We start from the raw sequence: 22,174 nt of genomic DNA on the forward strand, positions 1-22,174 counted from the left end.
GCACCTTGTCCGAGAAGTACGGGAAGAGGCTAATCGTTGCCCCCTGATATGTCAGGGAGCCTTTCTCTCTTGCCTTCTGAACGGTCTTGCCCCTATCTTGATAATTTAGTAGCCTAGCAATTTTTGGTCTTGCTGGTGCCCCGGGTATCGACTTCCTCCCACTCGGGATACAGTGGGCTCTTTCCACAATGAACACTGCTGAGAACTCTTAGTTTCCCAAGGTATCTTCACCAGGTTCTCCACCATTGTTTCCATGTTCCGTTCATCGGCTGATTAAGGTACCCCTGTGATCCTCAGGTTATTTCTAAGAGGCCGAGACTCAAGGTCATTTTTCTTATCTTTTAGCTCTTTAATCGCTCTCTTACCCAGGGTGAGGTCTCTCGTGGCAGTGCGGGATGCATCCTCGACAGTAGACACCTGGCCCTCCACTTTGTCCAGTCGTTCTCCATGTTTATCCAGACGCATTGCATGTGGTCTACCTTGAAAGTCAAGGGGCCTCAATACGGGTCCGACGGTAACCGTGCTGGTGCTACAGGCAGGTTGCTGCCGGACCCGTAATAAATTACCGGTGCCAGACTTCCCAGTGCCACCGGGCTATTCCACGTCCGGCGGCCGGGAAATCAGGCACCAGCAATTTCATTACTCTCCATTCCCATAGAGTCTAGGCGAGTGGGTACACGGAAGCACAGGCACCGTTTTTAAAGTAGTGTAGGCATGTGTCTTTGGGTGGTGTACATTCCATAGTGTAACCTGTGTTGTTTGTTGTGTGTCGAAATGCAATTTTGTTGTGGGAGTTGTGTTTCGAGATGTCTTGTCTGTTAGGAAGGGAGATAGAATGATCTTTAGGTAGCTATTTTACCTTGTCTTGTCCAACAAATCACCCAATAACTGCTGGCAACTCTTTTCACTTTGGAAACATCCCAGTTGGTCACATTTATTTGTTTATAATGTTCTTCCAGATGCCATATTTTATTTTGCCACATTGCAGGATGTTATGCTAAGCGATACTACGACAGGTGACACTGTGCAATGGCCCAAATCCAGGGCTCACAGTTTCAGTTCTGTTGTCTGAGACCTTCCTTCTGTCTGCCCACTGATACCGCTAAGGCACTCCATCTGTAGTGTCACTAAGTCTTACATGGGAATAGGACAAAATACGGTGGAGATGCACCATGAATTAGCAATTGACAATGTCACTATTTGAAGCGTTGGATTACTCCCCACTTCCGAGTTGTTGGTGTTGTTGCACCCCTTGAAGCAAACAATGCAGGTGTAGCCCTCTCCTCTCAAAAAATACCAGGTCTCCTTAGGTGTCACAAATGATTGTTTAGTGTGCAAATGATGTATATGTGATGCATACCTTTGTCAAACAAGGACTACAAGCAGATGGGTTTATCACAAGGACTCTTCTGGGGTGCCTGTTTGGACGTATTAAGGTGTCTAGTGATGTTTAAGGAGAGCTCAAGTTTTCCAATGTCAGTTGTGAAATAATTATTCATTCCTGGCTGTTAGACTCATAACAAAGAAAAAAATATATATTTTTTTAAACTGTTTGCATGCGTGTTTGCATGTGTTTGTGCGTACATGTTGTGGGGGGTGGCACAGTTTGTGATGCAGAACTAGGGATAGCAAAAACATACGTTGAGACAAACTGCATGATTGGATTTGGGCACTGGCAGCACGAAAGATGGGTGGCACAGGCATATATTTTTGAGACTGGCCTTTATTGGGCAATTGTAACATGAAGATGTGTTTTAAGGGGGTAATGCTGACATGTGTTGTTGAGCCCCACCTCATTTCTTTCTTTGGACACAAAAAGCATTAAAGTGGGCCAGACCTCATGATCTGGTTTCGGCAGAACCTGCTTGAACAAAGTGGGGCAATGCTGGCATATATTGTTGAGCGAGGCCCCATCTTTTTCTTTTCTTTGGCGACAGCCAGAATCAACACCAGTCCCAAAATGTGTACTGTTGGTGACTTGGCATCTATTGGAGTGTATCCTGTGTTGCACTGCAGAGCGGTGTGTACATTCTACATTGTTACCCAATTTTTCTGAGAGTTGTGTTGTAAAATGCAAAATTTCAACCGATTTTGTTAAATATTTTTCAAGGGGACGCATTGGGCAAACCTTACTGCATTAGATTAGGGCCGCTCGCTCAATTCAGGGCAAATATTTACACACCTCCATTTTACAAATACACCTGCTACTACCGCTCTAGACTATAGTGGTCTTATCCGAGTGGGGCAGGAAACCCCATTAAAGTGCTAGTTCGGTCTTGCTACCTTCTTTGAATACACATTAGGAGAAATCGACATTACCCATAACAAAAAGGTATTTTTTCCCATAGACCCTCTCCCCCAAAACTCCTCAGTCTTACCACGCCGGATAAAACCCTCGCATCCATGAATGAATCATCGTGTCACCAATCTCCCTTTCTCTCCTTCCCCTAGGAGGATCTGTTGTGGCATTATCTTTCTTTCAGGCCTCAAGTCCTTGTCGTGGCCTTACCTTTATTCTCACTTCGTACCTCAATTCCACACACCCCCCCATGCCCTCCAGGTCAAAACTGCTTCCCGCGCCTTTAACGTTACTTCTTTTTGTCCCTTCCCACTCTCACCCTATCCTCGCCCCTTTGGCCTGTCGAGGACTTCTCCTTTCTTTGCTTCCTCTTTCCTCCACAGGTGCATCTACAGTCCCTTTCCACAGCGAGGGTCTGTTAATCTTTGCCTATTGCCGACTCCAGGCCCTCATCCTTCGTGCCCGTCCATCTCCCCTCTACCAGAGAGGGTCTGCCCCGTGGCCTGTTTACTCCCTGGGTCCCACGGGAGTAATAACTTGCGCTTCAGTGTGCCTGCTCTCTGAAGTCCCAGGCGTTTCTGGTTTCCCTGTCAGTCTTTTCTCACCTCTAAAGTACCTGCGGCCTAGGGGGGGAGCAAACATCTGTCACAGACACTCACCCCCTGCCCTGCCCTCTGGCCAGCATTGGGAACTTCACGAGTGTGCAAATTAGCCAATAATTAGCACATGGTTAATGTTACACCCTAGTGTCTGGGGTTGAGTGGCAGGTGAAAACTACTGACCCAAAGACCCTTGGCCCCAGGGATAAAAGACCATACATCCCTCATAGCTTCAGAACTCAAAATGTCCCTCCAACTGCATCCCCAGCTACGGACTGTGGCAGGGGTTGCTTTCAGCGATTCCCCTTTAAAGCTAGAATCCTTTTTGAGATTAGGGGGATTACATTATTTTATTTTCATCCTAGTTTTTATTGGCTGATTTCACGATCCCCCAGTTTGGTTGATTCCAGTTTCCTATGAGATTTTCTGATTGGTTTAATTTCTCTTTATTTTTCTTCTTTATTATTTTTTGGAGGACTTTTCAGATTCCTGTATATTACTTTTAATAGTCCTATCTGAGCCACAAACTCTAGAAGATCCACGGATCAGTAGCCACTCTGAGCTGAGGCAAACCCGAGAATATTCTGATTGTGTGAATATTCAGCCTACACGTGCCCACAGCGGTGGACTGGGAATTAAAAGTGACCTTTGGAAAGATTTTTCACAGTAGCCCCCATTACACCCTGCCCAGCCCTTCCAAGTATGGTTTGGGCGGTTCTCCCACAAGAATATTTTTTAAAACGGGTGCAAATACGGAATTTTAAAGCACATTTATCCCTAGATGGCTAGATCGAGATAGAAAAATAGTTAAACATGGTAAAAAAAAAACGAAGATACACCATTTGTTAAGAGTGTAAAACCACATCCTGCAATCTTTAGAACAAATTCTTTATTTCAAAAGTATGTGTAGGATGAGAACAGATGGAATGAAGATGGCGTGGTGAATGGCAGAGAGGCTAAGAGGAGTAGAATATCTGGGTACCCACACAAAACAGACCTATTGTGTAGAGGCCTACCAGGAAACCAGAGTTCCCTGTAGGCCAGCCCACCCCCCTGTGTGCGCCATGTCCTTACTCATCAGGATTACAATCGTAGTTTTTTGTAACTGGAAGTTTATTCAGTAATAAACAAAGTCTGCAGATCTTAATAACCGATCACAAGCAGATGTACATAGGTGTTAATGGGAATCATGCAGAGGAAAAGCCAAGAAATCCGATCTAATACCACACAATAAGAGACTAGCAGTAGTGAATGCTCGCTAATGTGAATAGCACCCGAGGGCAGCAGAGCAAGCCAATCAGGTTACTTGGATTGCGCGCTAAATCTCATGATACAAGCCTGCATTCCAAGCAACCTGAAGGCTGCTTACACCCACCATGGCATGTTTCCCACACCCTCCTCGTCGCTATGATCCCCGTTCCCTTCCCTCCCCACCCCACTTACCTGATTCCTTTGGCAGCATTGCCACCGCTGCCACCAGTCCACACTTCGCGGCATGGTGCCCCGCCTTCCATCTCGACGGCGGCCATCTTAGGTAAGTATTTTTTGATGGAATGTCATCAGTCCTTCCCCAGAGGTACCACGAGCAGAAGAATGTACCCGCATTCGAAGAAGCTGAGCCTGCAGCTGCTGCCCAGGACGTGACGGGAGAAGTCATGCCGTCCCTGCCCTCTCCAGAGAGGACTGAAGAGCTAAGGCCGGAAGAGGACGGCGATCCCGGTGTGGAAGAGCGCTGCGAGAAACGGTTTCAGCCTGGTTCCCAGGAAATGCTGGGAAGCCGCGTACAGCAGTGTGCCAACAGGAAGCAACATCGAAGAACCATCAGAAGACGCAGCGGAGCCCAAGACCGTTGGGAGTGACTGGGAGCCCATACAGAAGGTACAAGGGGGCTGCCCAGTGACCTCAAGGGGGCAAAAGAAAGCTTTGTAAAGGGGCCTGGGACTCCAAAGAGAGAGAGAGAAAGCCAAATGGTCTGGGACCCAAAAGAGAGAGAGAAAACCAAAGGGGTCTGGGACATGAACAAGAGAAGCTGAACCAAAGGGGTCTGGAACCCCAGAAAGAACCATAAAGGGTCTGTGACCTGAATGAAAGTAACCAAGTACAAGGGGTCTGGAAGCCACACACAAGAGAAAGCTTTGAAGGGGCCTGGGACCCAAGACAGTCCCTGGCAGGAGACTACACCAGGGCTGCCTATTGAACTGCTGAGAGAAGCCTGAGAAAGGCCAGGGGAAGAGAGACATTCCCCACAACCACATTGACCTGCCGAGAGAAGCGTGAGAAAGGCCAGGGGAAGGGAGACATTCCCCCAACTTCATTGAACTGCTGAAAGAAGCCCGAGAAGGGCCAGGGGAAGGGAGACATTCCCCCAACAACATTGAACTGCAAAGAGAAGCCTGAGAAAGGGAAGGGAGAAACTCCTCCCGCCCCCAACCATATTGAACTGCTGAGAGAAGCCTGAGAAAGGCCAGGGGAAGGGAGACATTCCCCCAAGGTCATTGAACTGCCAGATACAGACAACAAAAGGCCAGGGATAGGGAGACCCCACCCCCATCCGCTTGGTATACAGAGCTGTACCTGTCCAGAAGAAGGGAGTTCTTCTGGACTAAGAGGACAGCAAGCCACTTTAGTTTGTCTTTCAAGTGTAAGGGATAGAAATAGGATTTTGGCATTGGAGGGTGGACTCTTCACTTTCAGACATTTTGACATTTTCCTCAGTATTTAGTTGCGGCAGAGAAACCCCTCTTAGTATTAGGGAGAGCTAGGGGATCATTATGGGTTTCCTGGTATCCCGTGTGTAAGACTGACAGGATACCTGGAAATGGACCTACCGTTATCGGCACCCGATATCATGGTATTACCTAGATATTACAGGTGCGGGCAACGGCGGCCTTTCCCCATTCCATGGCATTCCATAGGACTCCATGGGGGGAAATGATGGTATTCCCAGCACCAGTTATACGGTTGCCGGAAATACCAGCTTTCTTTTTGCCAGTGGGGATCTGATTTACCTCCAGCTCTTGGCTGGAGATAAGTCAGTGAACCACCACCGGCAAACATGTAGTTTGGCGGTACGGGGAAAGTGGGAAAAGTACGAGAAATATGGCAGTCACAGAATTACCACCACTTTTTTACCCTCACGGCCAAACTTGTAATGGCCCCCATAGGTTTTCTTTTCCTTTTTTCTCTTCAATAAAAGACTTTGCACACAACCATACCAGCTCTGAGTCAATCTCCTGCTTCCACAACCATACAGTACCTTCCATTTCCGTCAAAGCAAGCCGTGATTGCGGCCGCATCCCTTCAAATAAATACACCATGTCCAACGCATTTTAAGGGGAAGTTCTCATCAGGTCACCCATCTTGGATAACCATTTGCAAGTCTGAGAACTGTGGCGTATTGGAGGAAGGAGTCGGACACTTTAAGGACATTCTGACTTAGACCTTATTCTTATAATTTCATTAAAACTATCTTTCTCTATTGGTAGAGGGGTATCACTGCCTATCCAAAGGAACTAATGATGCTCGTCTGTCATCAGGAAGTCCCAAAGTAAACTGTCCTCGGTCCAAACCTAACTATCTGACCCTACCACTAATATAATCAACTTAAACAAGGCTGAGAGAATGTCTTTCTTCCCCTGGTCTTACCTTTCTGCCCAGTGATATCTTGAGATAAATGTCTCTCTTTACTTCCGTTTCCTAATACAATCTTCTTGATAAGCTCTTGTAGAACCTCCACAATATTCATGGGTCTTATATTCTCTTTATTGGTATGCTTGTGACGGCCTTCCATGAGATACTTTCTTATATTCTTGTCTGAACTTGTAGAGCTTTCTTAGTCTTTTAATCCAGGCACTCCTGGCTTGGATATAACTTGATCCACTTTGATATTCCACTTCTCCTGGGTTCTCTCTCTGTAATGATCTTTTCTTTTATCTTGTTCACTTGATAGTCTTAGCTCACATCTTTTATTACAAAGTTTTATGTCATGCTTTCTCGACTCTTCAGCATTATACTCGGAGTAGATTCCCTTCCTTCTACAATATTTGTTTCCAATATTTAGCTACTTCCCAGACAGAGTTGTTTGTTCTTCTCTTTATCTGCTTTTCACAGTTCAAAAACAGTTTTATATTCAGTATCTCGTTATGACTGGGACGCATTTCTCTCTCTACATAACGTTGCCACGGCGGCCTCCCGCTTCTCCCCGGTGGTAGGGAGCGATTCTGTTATGCTCACCTGGTCTCTGCGGAGGTGTTGGGGCACGGTTGCAGCCCTCCAAGGGATCAGTTCGCCCTTATCTGGCTTCTCCCTCTGCACTTGTTCAGTTACTGCGGTAGTGCTGCTCAAGCCTGCTCCTATGTAAATGTAAAGGAGGTGTAAGTATGCCAGTCAGTGACCAGAGTTCCCTTCCAGACCCCTTCCACCCAGGGTGTAGTTCCCGTAGGTTGCGCTGCCCATAGAAGGCTCACCTGCTTATCTTGAATGATGAGCTCTCCGTCCTGCTACTTTCGGCAGGGGTGCTTGCTTAACTAGGACCGAGTTCCTTCACTGGCCCCTATGTGTGGCCATCCAGTCCAGCTGCGACTAATTCACTTCTCTCCAGGTGAGTGTTTTTTTTGTTTGTATAGTGCGTTTTGCTTTCAACCTGCTTTACAGTGTTTGATTCGTCTGTTCCGGCAATGTTGTTCATTCTTTCCTTAATGTCTCTCTTTACTCTTTCCCTGTGTAGGTGATTTCGGGACTCGGCAGCTGCGAAGATGAAGATGGCAGCCGGAGCGAACGAGTCCGCGATTGTCCGGCAACAGTTGAGTGACTTCTGAGGATGCGCGCGTGGTCCCAAAGCGGTGCGACCCCCAGCTGCTGAGTTTCAACTGTCTAAACTTGTCTTTCTGCTTCTTTACAGGGCCCGACTCCATGGACGATTGGCGCTGCGTTGGATGATGAGCGCGGCGCCGGAATCAGGGTAGCTGGTTTCCTGAAGGTGAGTATGTTAATACGATGCTATGGTGAACGCTGGCTTCCAGAAGGTGAGTATGCAGATGCGATGAGATGATGATCACTGGCTTCCAGAAGGTGAGCATGCAGATGCAATGAGCTGGTGATCGCTGGCTTCCAGAAGGTAAGTTAGCTGGTCCAAGCGGCGGTGAGCGTCACGTTGCATGAAGATGCAAAGTAACGCGAAGAATGGATCAGTGTGAGGGTAGGGCTTATATAGCCCTGGGCTGTTGAGCCACGCCGTTGAGCAGCCTGGCTGGGCACGCCCTGCCACACCTAATACTAGATGCACGTGCAGAGTGGGCCTGGAACGTTCCCAATGATCTGGTCTTCTTCATGAGCCTGGCGCTCCAGAGGCGCCAGGACAAAACCCACCTGGCTCCATATTGTGCCCCATAAGGGGCTCTGGAGTGCCCCATACGAGAGCGGATGGGCAACACTTGTGTCCGTGCCTGAGTGGCCAAGACAGACTGGCCCGACGTGGAGTAAGGTTGAGGGATGCAGTGCATTGCAAAGTTGTGCACAGCAGAGCCCCTAGGTTTTGCTGAGCGACTCTCTTCAAGTCGTGGTGAGCTTGTGGGGGCAATGCTGCTGCTGCACACTGAATGACCCAGTAAACCCTTGCAGGCAATAGGTCTGTCTGCCTGATATATCGGAGAACGTGTGTGTGGTGATCCTGGACACTCAACATTATCATAACAGTGCTGTGCAATATTCCACACCTCTTGCCCTGGCCAGCCATACATTACATTCCAGATAATGTGCATGAGCCAGCACTAAGATTGCATATGATCTCCTGCATAGGCTCTCCTGTGAAGGAGAAAGACAACTGGCTTGCAACTACAACAACGCCTGATGTGCGCTGAACAACCCCACTGAGCTATCTGCCCGCGCAAACAGCCTGAATTACCCAACACTACGGGATGAGCTGTGGAACGCTGTATATTGGTTCTGCTATGCCCTGATAAGAAGCTCAGAGATAACTGGGGAGTCTACCCCGCTTTAGAGGGCACCACCAACAGCAAACATGCTTTCAGGCCAGCTGATGCAATAACCATATGGGTGACCCAACGGGTGGCCAACTAGGGCACACATAGAACTCGCCACATAACACAACTACCCTGGACGGCCCAAGCAGGGTATGTTTAGAAGATCATCAGACTCTGAGGCCGAAACTGCAAAAGTAGGTGCTAAATGTGCCCCTACAACTGCTCGTGCATCACTGTCCGCAAGGCGCAAGGAAAACAGGCACGTGCCAACTCAACTGCAGGTCACCCTGCCTGAGATGAAGACCATTGGACAGTGCACCCAGGAAATACATGGCATGGTGCAAGAAATAATGAAGGAATTTAAGGACATCAGGGGCCATTTCGACCTGCAAGCCGAACAGGCAGCAGATGAGAGGTGCATCAGTGCACTTGAGGATAATCACGAGTCGACATCTACGGATGTGGACGCACTGATCAGCGAGGTTCAGCTCCTCAGCGCAAGAGTAGAAGACCAAGAAAACCTGTTGTGCTGGAATAATCTGTGCCTTTTTGGCATCCCAGAGAACTCTGAAGGTGAGGACATCGAAGGCTTCCTCTATGGCCTGTTCAGCGACAAGCTGAAGCTTGCAGACTCACGATCACTCACCATAGAACAAGCCCATCAGGCTCCAATCCCTCAGCCACTGGTGGGAGAAAGACCCTGAGTCATTATATTTCGCCTAATTAACTTCCAGCATAAGGTGGTAATATTAAGAGCATATCGAGCAGCGGGCACTGTACAAATTGATATGGCTATGGTACGCCTCTTCAATGATTACTCAATGGAAGTGACCAGGCACAGCAGAGGCTTTAATCCTATCTTGGCGGCGCTTCGAGGGACTTCTCATCACCATGACCTCAAATTACCGGTGACATGGACCATCCAAGTTGGCAAACAGTGGGACACCTTTGACGAGCCCAGAGAGGTGCAGTCCCTGTGGAAACAGAGTGTAGCACAGCCCGGAAACACTGAAGTAAACGCCCCAGAGTCTGAAGCCGTAAGTGCTCACTGGAAGCAGAGGGGTAGGCACCCAAGAGGATTGGGGCACGGGAGAAGAAACATCCTCATAGTGATGGATGCGCAAAGACATGGCTAGCGAGCAGTGCATAACTTGCACCGACCCTCTGGATGGAGAGAAGTAGATCATGCAGTGCACGATCCTATGCGGGCTGCGCCTAGGCCCTCGGCGTAAATGACTCCCTGTAACTGTGCGGCTTTGACTTGACTGCTGGGCAAAGGAACACTGTTGACCTCAAAACTCTCTGGGCAAAGCGCACCCAAAAATGAATGTAAGCAACTGCAAATGAGCCGATATACGATTGATTATGATGCAGAACAGGTCATGGCCCGGGCCATGCCCCCGTACACGGGATCCCCCCAATACGGGTACACACATCACCACTGATATGGGGCGGACCGGTTGCCATGGGTCTGTGGTGGATTTATCTGGCCTCACCCGCCACCCTCAGCACTGGCTACCACAATGTTATATTGGATCCGTGTTTTTTGCCCCCAATGTTGCCCAGTTCGGGCTGTTTCTTAACAGTTTTACTCACTTCTTTTTCTGTTTAAGGGTTAGGATTCACAGGGTTTGTTTGTGCCACATGTATACCACACAGGGGTCAGGGTTCCTCCCGCAACCAGCGGTATCTGCTCGCCATGCCACACTGTAGCCACAGAAGGTCTCACTGTAGCATGCCAAAGGCTTATACTGTGTGCTAAAGCCTTTGGGTGGGGGGTGCGTGCTGTACATACGCGCTGTATGGGATGTCCAAATGGGTTTTGATCATATTGATGTGCAGTTTTACAGCAGACCTGCCCTGGAATCCACTAGTGGCACTGGGCCACATGCTGTAGGTAGATGACGACACTCACGTGTATAACTATTGATATCCAGGGACTGGGGCACCCCATAAAGTGGAGGAGACTCCTTAACTATGTCAGAGACCTCAAGGGGAACGTCCTATTCCTTCAGGAAACACACCTGAATGCTGCAGAGTCCGCAAAGCTGTGTAATGACGCTGACCGAGACTGACTTTGTTCAACAACTGACAAGAGGACACAGAGGGCTTTTGTCAGGATAATGTATCAGACAAACTCCCCAGAGTAAGGTGTTGGGACGCATACAAGGCGTGATTGAGGGGTCAGTGCCTCTCGCGCTGGGCACATAAACTGCACACATGGAGAGTGCAAAAAAAGACGCTCATGGAAACCCTGCGGTGGATGAGCGACACCATAGAGCTACATGAGACTCGGCTGTCTATGACCGCATCACCCGCTCTACGGCTGAATGAACGTGTTTATCGACGCTTAGAGTGCAGAAAGCGCTCAATAGATGGGCCCAAACATCATACACAGAGGGAGACAGACCGCTCCGGCTTCTTGCACTTGTCCTGAGGGAAAAACAGTGTGCACAAATTGTTGAAGCCATAAAAGATATTGCAGGCAGGATGCTGTCTCGATACAAGGTCATTAACGACCGCTTGGTAAAGTATTAACGGCATTTATACTCCGAGCCTCCTGGCCAGCGATATAGAATTGGTGCATGAGGTTTTGCAACCTCTAACCCCCACCCCCTGACCAAATCCACGGGTGCTTTGGTCCTGCTTAATTCGCCTATCACAGACAAAACAGTTGACATTGCTATCCAAGGCTAGTCCCCTGGCAAGGCGGCAGGCCCCAACGGGCTGTCAATTGATCTATACAAATGCCTAGGATATGTCCTAGCCCCCAAGATGGGCCAAATGTTCTGAGAGACGATTGAGATAAGCCATTTCCCCAACTTCCCTGCTAGCAGCCAGTATTATTGTATTCCACAAAAAAGGCTGGGATCCACAGTTATTCAGCGCTTACCGACCGAGTTCTCTAATAAATGCCTTGCGCAGCACCTAGAGCGAATTATGCCTACCCTGATCCACCAGGCTCAGACTGGCTTCATTTGCCAATGACACTACGAGGATAACCTAAGGCGCCTGTTACACATAATCGAAGATCCCTCAGACGCAAGAAATGTGACTGGATGCGGAAAAGGCGTTTGACAGGGTGCAGTGGGATTATATGGTTGCAGTACTTGAGGGGTTTGGGTTCTTGAGACAGATGTTGCGCATGATACAACTACTCTATGATGCACCACAGGCAATATTAATGACCAACGGCCAAAGGTCAGAGGCCTTTCCGCTACTTACAGGCACGTGACAAGGGTGTCCACTATCCTCCTGCTATACGAGCTGGCCATTGAGCCTCTAGCTGTACGGCTGCAGTTAGATGAGGGTTGAACGAGCATCACCAAAGGGACCGTAGAACATAAAGTATCACTATAAGCAGATGACATTCTGCTGTATAACAGCGATTAGACGCGCTCCCTGCCGAGAATCCAGAATATCCTCTTGGGTTATCGGCTGGTGGCAGGCTATTGCGTTAATTGGGATAACGCTGAAGTCATGCCACTGCGTCCGGATATACCTGCAGAATCAGCATATCAAATATTTGGGGATCAATATGAGCGCAGACCTATCCGCCTTGAGTGCCTTAAGCTATCCCATGGTAGTGCAGAAAATACTGTCCCATCTAGAAAATCCCGCCATCGGTCACTGGAAGGATAAACGCTGTAAAGATGAATTCAATGTCCAAACTCATATATTTGACCACAATGATCCCCACGCACCCTCCGTGGCATCTATATGGCGCACTAGACAAAACAGTGGAAACATTTATTTGGCGAGGTAAGAAGGTGCGCCTGAGCAAAAATACCCTTCAGGCCTCAAAAGCCCATGGGGCCCTAGCCCTCCCGGAATACTTATCTGGCAGCGCAAGTCACTTGGGCCGAACGCTGGCAAAATAACATGGATACTACTAGCTGGCGGGAAAAAACGTAGCTGCGGGTCATGAGCCCATTTCCGCCACGTGAAATACTAGCCTTCCCACCTGGACGGCTCCCAAGTAAGATAAAACACCACTCTATTGTGTACCTCACCCTGGTGCAATGGCACCACATGCGTGCCCTCACAGTCTCGCAGACAAAAGAAATTCCACCATGGATCAGCCTCAGAGTTCTTCTATCCCTTGAAACCGCCCAAAAAACTACACAGCTAACACCCACTGGGGAGGGAAGTATGGGTCATGGACCTATGCGACGAGCAGACGATTCGTCGGTTTCATCCCGCTAAAGGCATACTGGGCCTAGGGGATTGGGATTGGTTAGTATACCTCTCCATACATTCAATTCTAATTAAACTCATCACAGCAACATCCAGAGCTAGGAAACCGACAGCTTGTGAGGCAGACTTTGTACGGGATACATCTGAGTTTCCCAAGTGGCAGACATTCTACAACTTCTGCACAACACAGAACCTAAGTAGAAACATTGTATTGGCAGAGAGCTAGTTGAGAGGCGTAGAGGTCCCACTTGGCTTTGATGACATTTACGAGGCTTTTGACACTATTAGACACATGTCCTGCAACCTGTGTCACAAAGAAATGCAATATAAACTAATTCACATAGCATATTACACACCCGCCAAGCTTCACACCATGGGTCTCACTCACTCACTGGCCCCTGTGTTGGAGGAACTGCGGAGGGGTGGGCACTATCGGGCATGTTCTATGGTCATGCCCCATTATACAACCTTTTTGGGGCCTGGTGCTGTGGCGCCTGGTTAAAATAGGCAACTGTGACATCCCCTCGACACTGCTGATGACGATCTTTGGCCTTCAGAGCGAGGATTGGCACGATGCCTCCCTGGTACGCCACAGTGCCCAAATCGCCCTGTTCTCGGCTATAAAGGCCATCCTGATCTGCAGGAAAGCCGAGATAGCTCCCCTTAAACAGAAATGGCTTGCCCTGTTGGCTAGGATATGTGATTTGGAACGGGCCAATATCAGGAAAACTAGGTCTCAGACTTGTGCAGTTAGACTCGGCGAGTTGATGGATGGTGTAATGTAGATGAACACACACCATTGTACCACAGGTGTGTGGGTCAGTGGGGAAGAGTGTGCTGGGTTACTGGTGCTGCCACTCAGTCCGGTAGAATTACCGCCAGTTTACAAGTGGAGGCATGGCAGTGTTAATCCGCATTTCTGAAGTCTGTTAGACTGCATTGGGGATTTGGCAGATTTTCTGCCCATTTTTGTCATTGAAAGGGAGGGTTTATGACAAATGCTCCACTTTATGGCCCTACTTGTAATGTGGCAGTGCGGTAAGACTGGCAGTAATTCTGTTACACTCCCCAAAGAAAGTGGTGGCGGTAACTGTACAACCAAACTCAGAATATCCCCTGTAGAGATTGATCTGGTGGACCACAGGGGTGCACACAAGGCAAAAATAGGACGAGAGTTAAGTTGAAGACTAATGAAGTACCTATCAGAAACTCTAGAAGTAGAAGGATTTCTGCACCATAAAAATGAATCAGGAAAGTATGGGAAAAGATCCAAAGGGAATGGGCTGAAAGAATCTGAAGCCTACCCTCAGTTCAATCCAGCTATGATGATACGTTTTTCTCGATATCATTAACTCCCGTTATACCAGTGATGTGTAATGGGCTCCTACCTTCTGAGCAGGGGTGTTGCTAGGTCTGGAAAAGATCTGGGCTACACTAATGTCGGGAATGTCTGGAGGGGCTAGCTAGCCCTTTGGTTGTAGCCCATGTGCTTCTATCTGGGGCTACAACCAAAAGACCCAGGGCAATAGCCCCCCCAGTCCTCCCTAGCAAGGCCTCTCCTTCTGAGACATGTTTTATTAGAATGCAGCCAGCCTTACGAAGTTTATTTGGTAGAACAATAACAAAAGAAATTATCGGGGCTTTGAGTGTCAATAATGCAGTCATCTTTTCAAGTGAATTTCAAGGAAGCTTTTGCAGCTTGCATACAATCCTGTTCCAATTGCAGGTAAGCTATGACATGTACACACTGTTAAAGGGAAGTTATGGTTGCCCTGCAAAATTGAAAAACCATGCAACCGCAACTCAGCACCCAACACGCACTGATGTCTACATAGTGATATTGCTACAGTTAATATCATCAATGAAGCCATTTGATGACTATTATCAGTGCATTGTGAGGGCGCACCTAGTGGTTGCTTACCATAACTGGCACGTTTATATTGTGTTTCGATTTTGCACTGCAACCATAACATTCCTTTAATAACGTTTTTTCACTGAATTTCACAGGTTTTTATTAGGGCAACTTAACCATAGCTTTGCCATAACAAGTGCATGTGCCACTGTCCACATTCTTCGGGGCATTGCATTTTGCCATAACCATACCCCATCTAGCAACCCACAGTAGCCAATGTCCCTGTAATGGGCCAGTGGCCAAATTGCCCAGGGTATGGCCGAATCTGCCAAAATTGGCTTTTATCATGGATAGCAGGTCTGTCTGCAAATCGCCTTTCCACACATTCCTAGGGGCACAGCCTTCGACCTTGGCCCCAGACCCCACCTACCCATCCATTCTAGCCAACATCTCCATAACATGCCATGGCCTGGGGTGAAAGAAGCCAGTTGAACGGAAAGAAAGCAGATGATTGGTGCAGGGATATGGAGGGGTGAAGATGATCGAGGTGGAGGGAGAATAAGCATTAAGGGGGTGGGGGATGAAACATTAAGAAACAGCAGTTGATTCAGTGGGAGGGATTTGGCAGGAAATGCCGTGGGAGAGGAATTTGGCGGTTGGGATTCAGTGGCAGGGATTAGATGGGACGAGGACTCAGGTATAGGGGATTTTGGTGGGAACATAGATATCATTTGTGCTCATCAGACTAGAATCCACAGTGACGAGAAACACAGAGTATTTTCAAAGAGGCCCAAGACTGGTCTTGGATTGAGTCAGCACTAAAATGATTTGCTGTTTTAAGACAGGGGTTGACTCAACGCTAACCTCTGCTCGATCAATGAGCAGCTGTGGAACGTATGTCGTTTGGCAAATTTGAATAGAATGTTTTGCAATTCGGATTTTATGCGAAATTTTAACACTCTTATGTTTCCAGAAACAATGACGAGCTCTCACTTTGACTTGAAGGGTTATTTGACTTATACCAGTCCAGTCCCCGAGCCGACAAGGGTCGACCGAGTGGAGGTCTGGCAATAGCCATAGATAGTACTTTAAATTTAACAACAGAAATACACACGGCCATCAGACTAACACAATGAAATCTGAAGTGCTGTTGATAAATTCGTACTGGAATCCCTCCAAGTCAAGTATCAAATCTGTTCCTTTGGTTCTGTCTGAGCTCTTTGAGGCCTGGTTATTAAACGGACACGATAACTGTATAATCGTTGGGGGGGGGGCTTCAACTCAAATTGTGCGGAAGGTTCTAAATTGAATGTATATGTTGTTACACCCCATTTTTCCCATATTAGCATTAACATAGGGGATGTTTGAGACTTCTTTTTGACAGATTGGGAATTATTCCAACTTGAAATGGTGACTCCTAGCGATACTCCTATTTTTACATATCAAAGAGGTTTGCTACATTCGCGGATTGATTGCTTCTTTGTGTCTACTTGTTTGAGGCTAAAAAGTGGCCCATTTAATATTAATGATCCTCAATTAGGAGACCACCTTATCTTGCATTTCCATTTTTTCAGTCCGCACATTAGTTGTCTCCGCTTTGCCATGTCTTTCTCTTGATAAAGGTAGATTAACACTTAAATGGAATAACAGAATGTGCCATAAATGTACACACCTTTTGACTGTGGCAGTGACAACTTGGGTTTGCTGTGGAATACACACTCGACCACATATGGGATGGTTGAGAAACGTTATTAAATGATTACTGTGTGTGTCTAAAGCGTATGATTTTAGACCACGATATAAAAAATTGTTGCCTCAAAGGTTTAAACGCAATAGTATTAAACACCTAAGAGCTAAGGGACTACAATCCATTGATGATCAGATTGCAAACAAATTCATTTGCCAACGACACAAGAACTTTGTAAAATTCCTCAAAATGGAATTATATATGAAAGACAATCAAAGTATGTTGGAACATGTTTTGGCTACTAATGGTCGTCAATTTTGGGCTTGTGTAAATAAAACCTTAAGATATATCCCTTCTTCTAACTACTTGAGTCGACTTTTGTAGGACTACATTTCAGTTGCCAACCTCCTTTTTTGGATTACAAGACCCGACCATGGGCCCTATGATTTCTGGTTCTTGTCAATGGACAGAGGATGACATTGAGTGGGCCATTACTAAACTGAAACCATCAAGGGCTCCTTGCCCGGATGGCTTACCACACTTTGTTCTGAAGAAAGTCCAGGCCCGTGGATCCCTTTTCTAAAATCTTATTTTGACCATATTTTTGACACACATATTATTCCATTTTCATGGTCCCAATCGATTATTATTCCTATTTTTAAAAGGGGAGATCCTGGAAACCCTAAGAATTACAGACCCATTGCCCTAATTGACTCTATTAGTAAGGTCTTTGCAATAACTTTACTAAGAGATCTCAACTTAGTTTTGCAACAACTGTCTACTTTGTCTAGATTTCAAGTGGGGTTTAGACAAAACACGGGGACAGCGCTCAATGCCACTGTTTTGGCTCATTTACTCTATAATGTAAACACAATCGTACAGGATCTGTCTACATGGAATCCTTGGACATGTCCTCTACCTTTGATTGCATAATACGATCTAATCTTGGATCAAACTGTTAAATTATAATGTCTTACCCACGTTGGTACAGCTTATCGCACTTCTCCACAAGAATTCTTTTAAGATTTGTCTAACAAGGGAGGGTACTCTTTCTAGATCAATTTCATCTCAAGTCAGCCTAAAGCAGGGCTGTATATTGGCCCCTACACTATTCAATTTGTATATTAGCGACATTGATAAGTTGCGGCAGGCCAAAAACATTTCAACTGTGAGGCTAGGCCATTTGAGGTTGCATTGGCGAGCCTTTGCAGATGATTTGATATTCTTTAATAGGACGGCTATGGGCCTGCAGCACGAATTAGACATGTTTCTCCAATACGCTCCTAATAATTTACAGGCTAACAGGTCCAAATCTAAAATAGTCTTCTTCTCGAGCAGTATTAAACCAAAGGCAATATGGTCGGTTTTGGAAGATGAGAGAGTAGAGCGTGTACATTCTTTAAGATATCTGGGGTACAATCGTTCTAACACCACTTCTATAGCAATGTGGCGATCCACTTTGAAAGACAAGCTTCGCCCTCTCGAATACCACACGAAATGCTTGCTCTCACGAGTATGTAAATTCTCTATTCGGCCTGCTCTTAGACACTATCAAATTAAGACAGAGCCAGTCCTCCTATATGGAATTGACATGTCACTTATTGACCTCAGTAATTATTTGAATGTCCTTCACGGTCAACTGTGGAAATAGATTCTGGGTCTTTCCTCGGCCATACCCAACGCAATTATGCATCACGAGCTTGCCGTTATATCTTTACAAGCTCATTACTTTTGGAGACAGTGGCTGAATTATACCAAGTTTATCCGGCCTCCCGACTATTCACTTTTTTTGTGATCTAATCAAAATGGTTGTGGACTCTTCTATTTATTCAATAAACCTGTTCAAACGCAGGATGCAGGATTTATTAGACCCATAAATTTCTCTGAGGAAGAATTACTAAATCGCCTTGGAGGCGTAAAATCCAACCTCTTTAGGCATGACTGGATGTTGACAATATAGAAACATACTCATTGTATACTAAATTTCTTCAGAAAAAAAGAACATCTCCTCGTAACTGATTTGCTTTCCATGTAGTAAAATACAAGCATTTTATATGCATTTTAGATAGAACCAGTTGCCTACTAGAGAACGGATGAAACATTGGAATTCTTCCAAGACACTAGGGCCCCGTGAATTGCCGCCTTTGTAATTCCACAGTGTCTGTGGAAACTTTGCGGCACTGGGTCTTAGTATGTCCTAACCTGCATCCGAGATCTAGACTGTTTTGATTCCGAATTTTCCAGGAACCTATTTTAGGCTTGATTAATGTGAGGCAAGAACGTTTAATTATTGCTTTATATCATTTTCTAAATAATGTCTTAACTCGAATTATGCAATTGAAATAGTTTTTCCTCCTATCATCTTTTATTGCGAAATTATGTATGATCAAACTAAAAAAACAAATAATAAAAAAACAGCAACTCAATTCCTAATGAAACAGTTGATGTTCCCCTTGTGGTTATAAATTTGACTTGTAACCCCCTTATACATATATTTTACTCATTATATTGTAATTGAAAATAGAAAACATAGGAGACTATTTGATAGGGATTATCCAATGTACATTTTAACTAGTATTTTTTTATGCATATCCAGCAGTTTAGATATTTACATAACACTACCCTTTGTTTGTGCCTGGAAGGTTGCAACATTTTGTTTTTTTATGTATGGTTAAGTTAAAACTCCATAAAAAGAATTACAAAAAATAAAGCTACTTAAAACACTGCTCGTAATTATATAAAATAAGATCAAGAAGTTAGATGAACCACATCCTTAAAATGAAACGGTTCAGAACGAAAGTCAATGCTTCACCTGCTGTACATAACAGTGTGGTGGATTCCAAGCAGAAATCTGTCATCCTGTAAGGATTTAGAAAGGCAAGTTAAAACTCTATTATTGTTTCACAGACATTTTTATTTTGGTTACTCAAGTCTAGATTTATGGTACTGAGTGACTTGTACGAAGCTTAGCAATCGAACATTTTAAAACTGGCAAAGACAAATCTGAATTACCATTTGGTTTAAGCATGTAGAAATTCAAGATTCAAGGCCACTCATGATAATAAATAAATAATCTCGAATAGATTTTTGCTCAACTTTAATTAAAATATGCTTAAAAAATAATTATTGAATCTCTTCAATTTACCAGAAGGTAAATAATACACATGGAAAAAAGAACCTGTATGTTTAAACCAGCAAACAAATGGTTGGAATCCATCTAATATGCAGGGAATGTTTTCACATCATGTTTACATCCCAATTGATTTATATAACACGGGCTTCCAACACTTGCCATGCACAGATTAACCTGTGGCTCCCTTTCATGCTTCTGCAGACACGCCTCTCAGGTCTGAGAATGGTGAATATCTTCAGCTTTGTTGCATGGTCCCAGCCACGTGGGATACATTGTGCAGTTTATCCCCACTACAGTTCTCAGGATGTTGTGTGCTTGGTTCTCAGTCACTGGTGCTCATTCTGTGCAGTTAGTCACCTCCTAAAGTTCTCAGGCTGTTGCGCGCTTGGTTATCAGTCACTGGTTCTCCGTCTCTGCGGTTAGTCCCCTCTACAGTTCTCAGGATGTTGCATGCTTGGTTCTCAGTCACTTGTGCTCATTCTGTGCAGTTATTCACCTCCTAAAGTTCTCGGAATGCTGTATGCTTGGGTTCTCTGCCACTGGTGCTCATTCTGTACAGTTAGTCGCCTCCTAAAGTTCTCAGGATGTTGTATGCTTGGGTCTCAGTCACTGATGCTCATTCTGTGCAGTTAGTTGTGGTTGGTCCTGCAATTAACAGTCTAGTTTTGTGGATGTCCGGCTTCTTGCTTTAGAGATTGCCCCTTCGCTGCACTCTTCTATGACATTTCACAGCACAGGGTTGCGTCTCATCAACATGGGAGGCTATTTCACTGCGAGGCTGCCAGTAATCTAAGGGAAGTAACTTGCAGTTCCTGTAACACAGAGCCATCAATGACTGTTTTTTAATTGTGGCACCCCACAACGACCAGTGATTCACTATAGGACGCACCGCCATGAGTTGATTCGAATGTGCAAAAGACCGATGGCTCTCGTATCTCTGCAACTGATGCAAAAGACAAATCTGTTGCGTCTCAGGGATTTTCTGAAGAAAGCAGCACTGCAAATCTCGTGAACTAGTACAACAGGAATTTGGGAAGGTAGAGGCTTTAACATGGGTAATAGGTTTTTAGTGGGCGTCAGGATGATTGAATGAGTTCCCTATTCCACATCTGGGCCCGACATCACAGCATGAGTGGTGGCACCCACCCCACAGTCTCCCAAGCCTCATCTACAAACCTAAGAGCTGGCACTTCATCACAGCCCCTTATTGCTGAAATCCCTGATGTGAGAAACCTAAAGGTGTCTCACCCGCTAGCACCCAGAGATCTGTCGTCCAGGTGGCCAGGACACGGCCATCGCTATTAGATCCAGTTCCTGGGGTGGACCAGTGGGGGAGGATCAGCTGGGCGAGGTGTCTTCGGGGAGTGGAAGTGGGATGCCGAGGGTTGAGACGCAGTATCCCCTTTCCTGTAACACCTTTTTCCCATCCTACCCTGTAGGATATTTAGAAGCTCTAGCCCCGCCACCGTTTCCCACACAAACACTTTCCTACACTGTAACAGATAACGGACTAACACTAGAGCCGTTTACCTGACATGCCCCAACATGGGTCAGGCAGAGTCAGGCAATTGACAATAACCATGCACACCTGATAGCCCTTTACCTTCCCCGCAGGGATAAAAAAGCGGAGCACGAAAGCACACTTCGAGCAAGGCTGAACGCACAAGGGGACAGCTACACCAAACTGGCAGTTGAAAAGGAGAAAGGCGGCGAGACCTGGAAAGACGGCGAAGGGGGATTTGCTCTTGCCCGATTCAACTCAGACCTGCAAAGCCTCCGAAATAGAAATTCTGGGACTGCCATGCACAGGGTGCAAATTCAACGTGTATATGTGTGGGAGTCTAAAGGGTTATATATGCTTTGTAAAAAAACATGGCACACTATTGGGAGTGCCTGATGGGAACAAATTCTTAAAGAAATAATCTATCAGAAAGGTTTGCAAAAAAGGCATTTACAATCAATATGAAATTATTACTGACAATCTGACATCACAGAACACATTAATATCTGCTTAGAAGTACTATTGACATGTTACATAGGACACAGGGACACAGGCAATCACTCTGACAGCGATGACCATACACATCTTCCACAAAGGAAGGGTTAAAAGAATCAACATGTAAACATGTTGGTGTATCCCACCTTCTAAATCTGATGTAATGTAACAGGTGTATTGCTAGCGCCCATTCACCCCACAGGGGCATCTTGATACGATAACAGATGACAGAACAGACATCACACCACAGCACTGAGAAAGCAAAGCGTTAGAGCTACATTGCTCCTTTCGCGCCCAGTGTGTGCTTTGTCTACAAAAGATATGTCATTTCAAGTAGAATTTAAAGACTCGTAAATCATAACATAATCAAAATATCAAGTGATATAGAGAGGGCTAGGAGGACCAGCTCTGACCAGACGAGGGCTAGACG

At 46.0% G+C, this 22,174-nt stretch overlaps 1 protein-coding gene across 1 annotated transcript in view; it reads right to left on the reverse strand.

Moving 5' to 3' along the window:
* Positions 1 to 22,174, reverse strand: part of POLD4 (DNA polymerase delta 4, accessory subunit) — a 293,308-nt gene that overhangs the window by 250,197 nt on the left and 20,937 nt on the right. The gene's annotated exons all lie outside the window — the stretch shown is intronic.

This window comes from Ambystoma mexicanum, chromosome 12, assembly GCF_040938575.1.
Source record: "Ambystoma mexicanum isolate Mex_15411 chromosome 12, UKY_AmexF1_1, whole genome shotgun sequence".
Lineage (NCBI taxonomy): Eukaryota > Metazoa > Chordata > Amphibia > Caudata > Ambystomatidae > Ambystoma > Ambystoma mexicanum.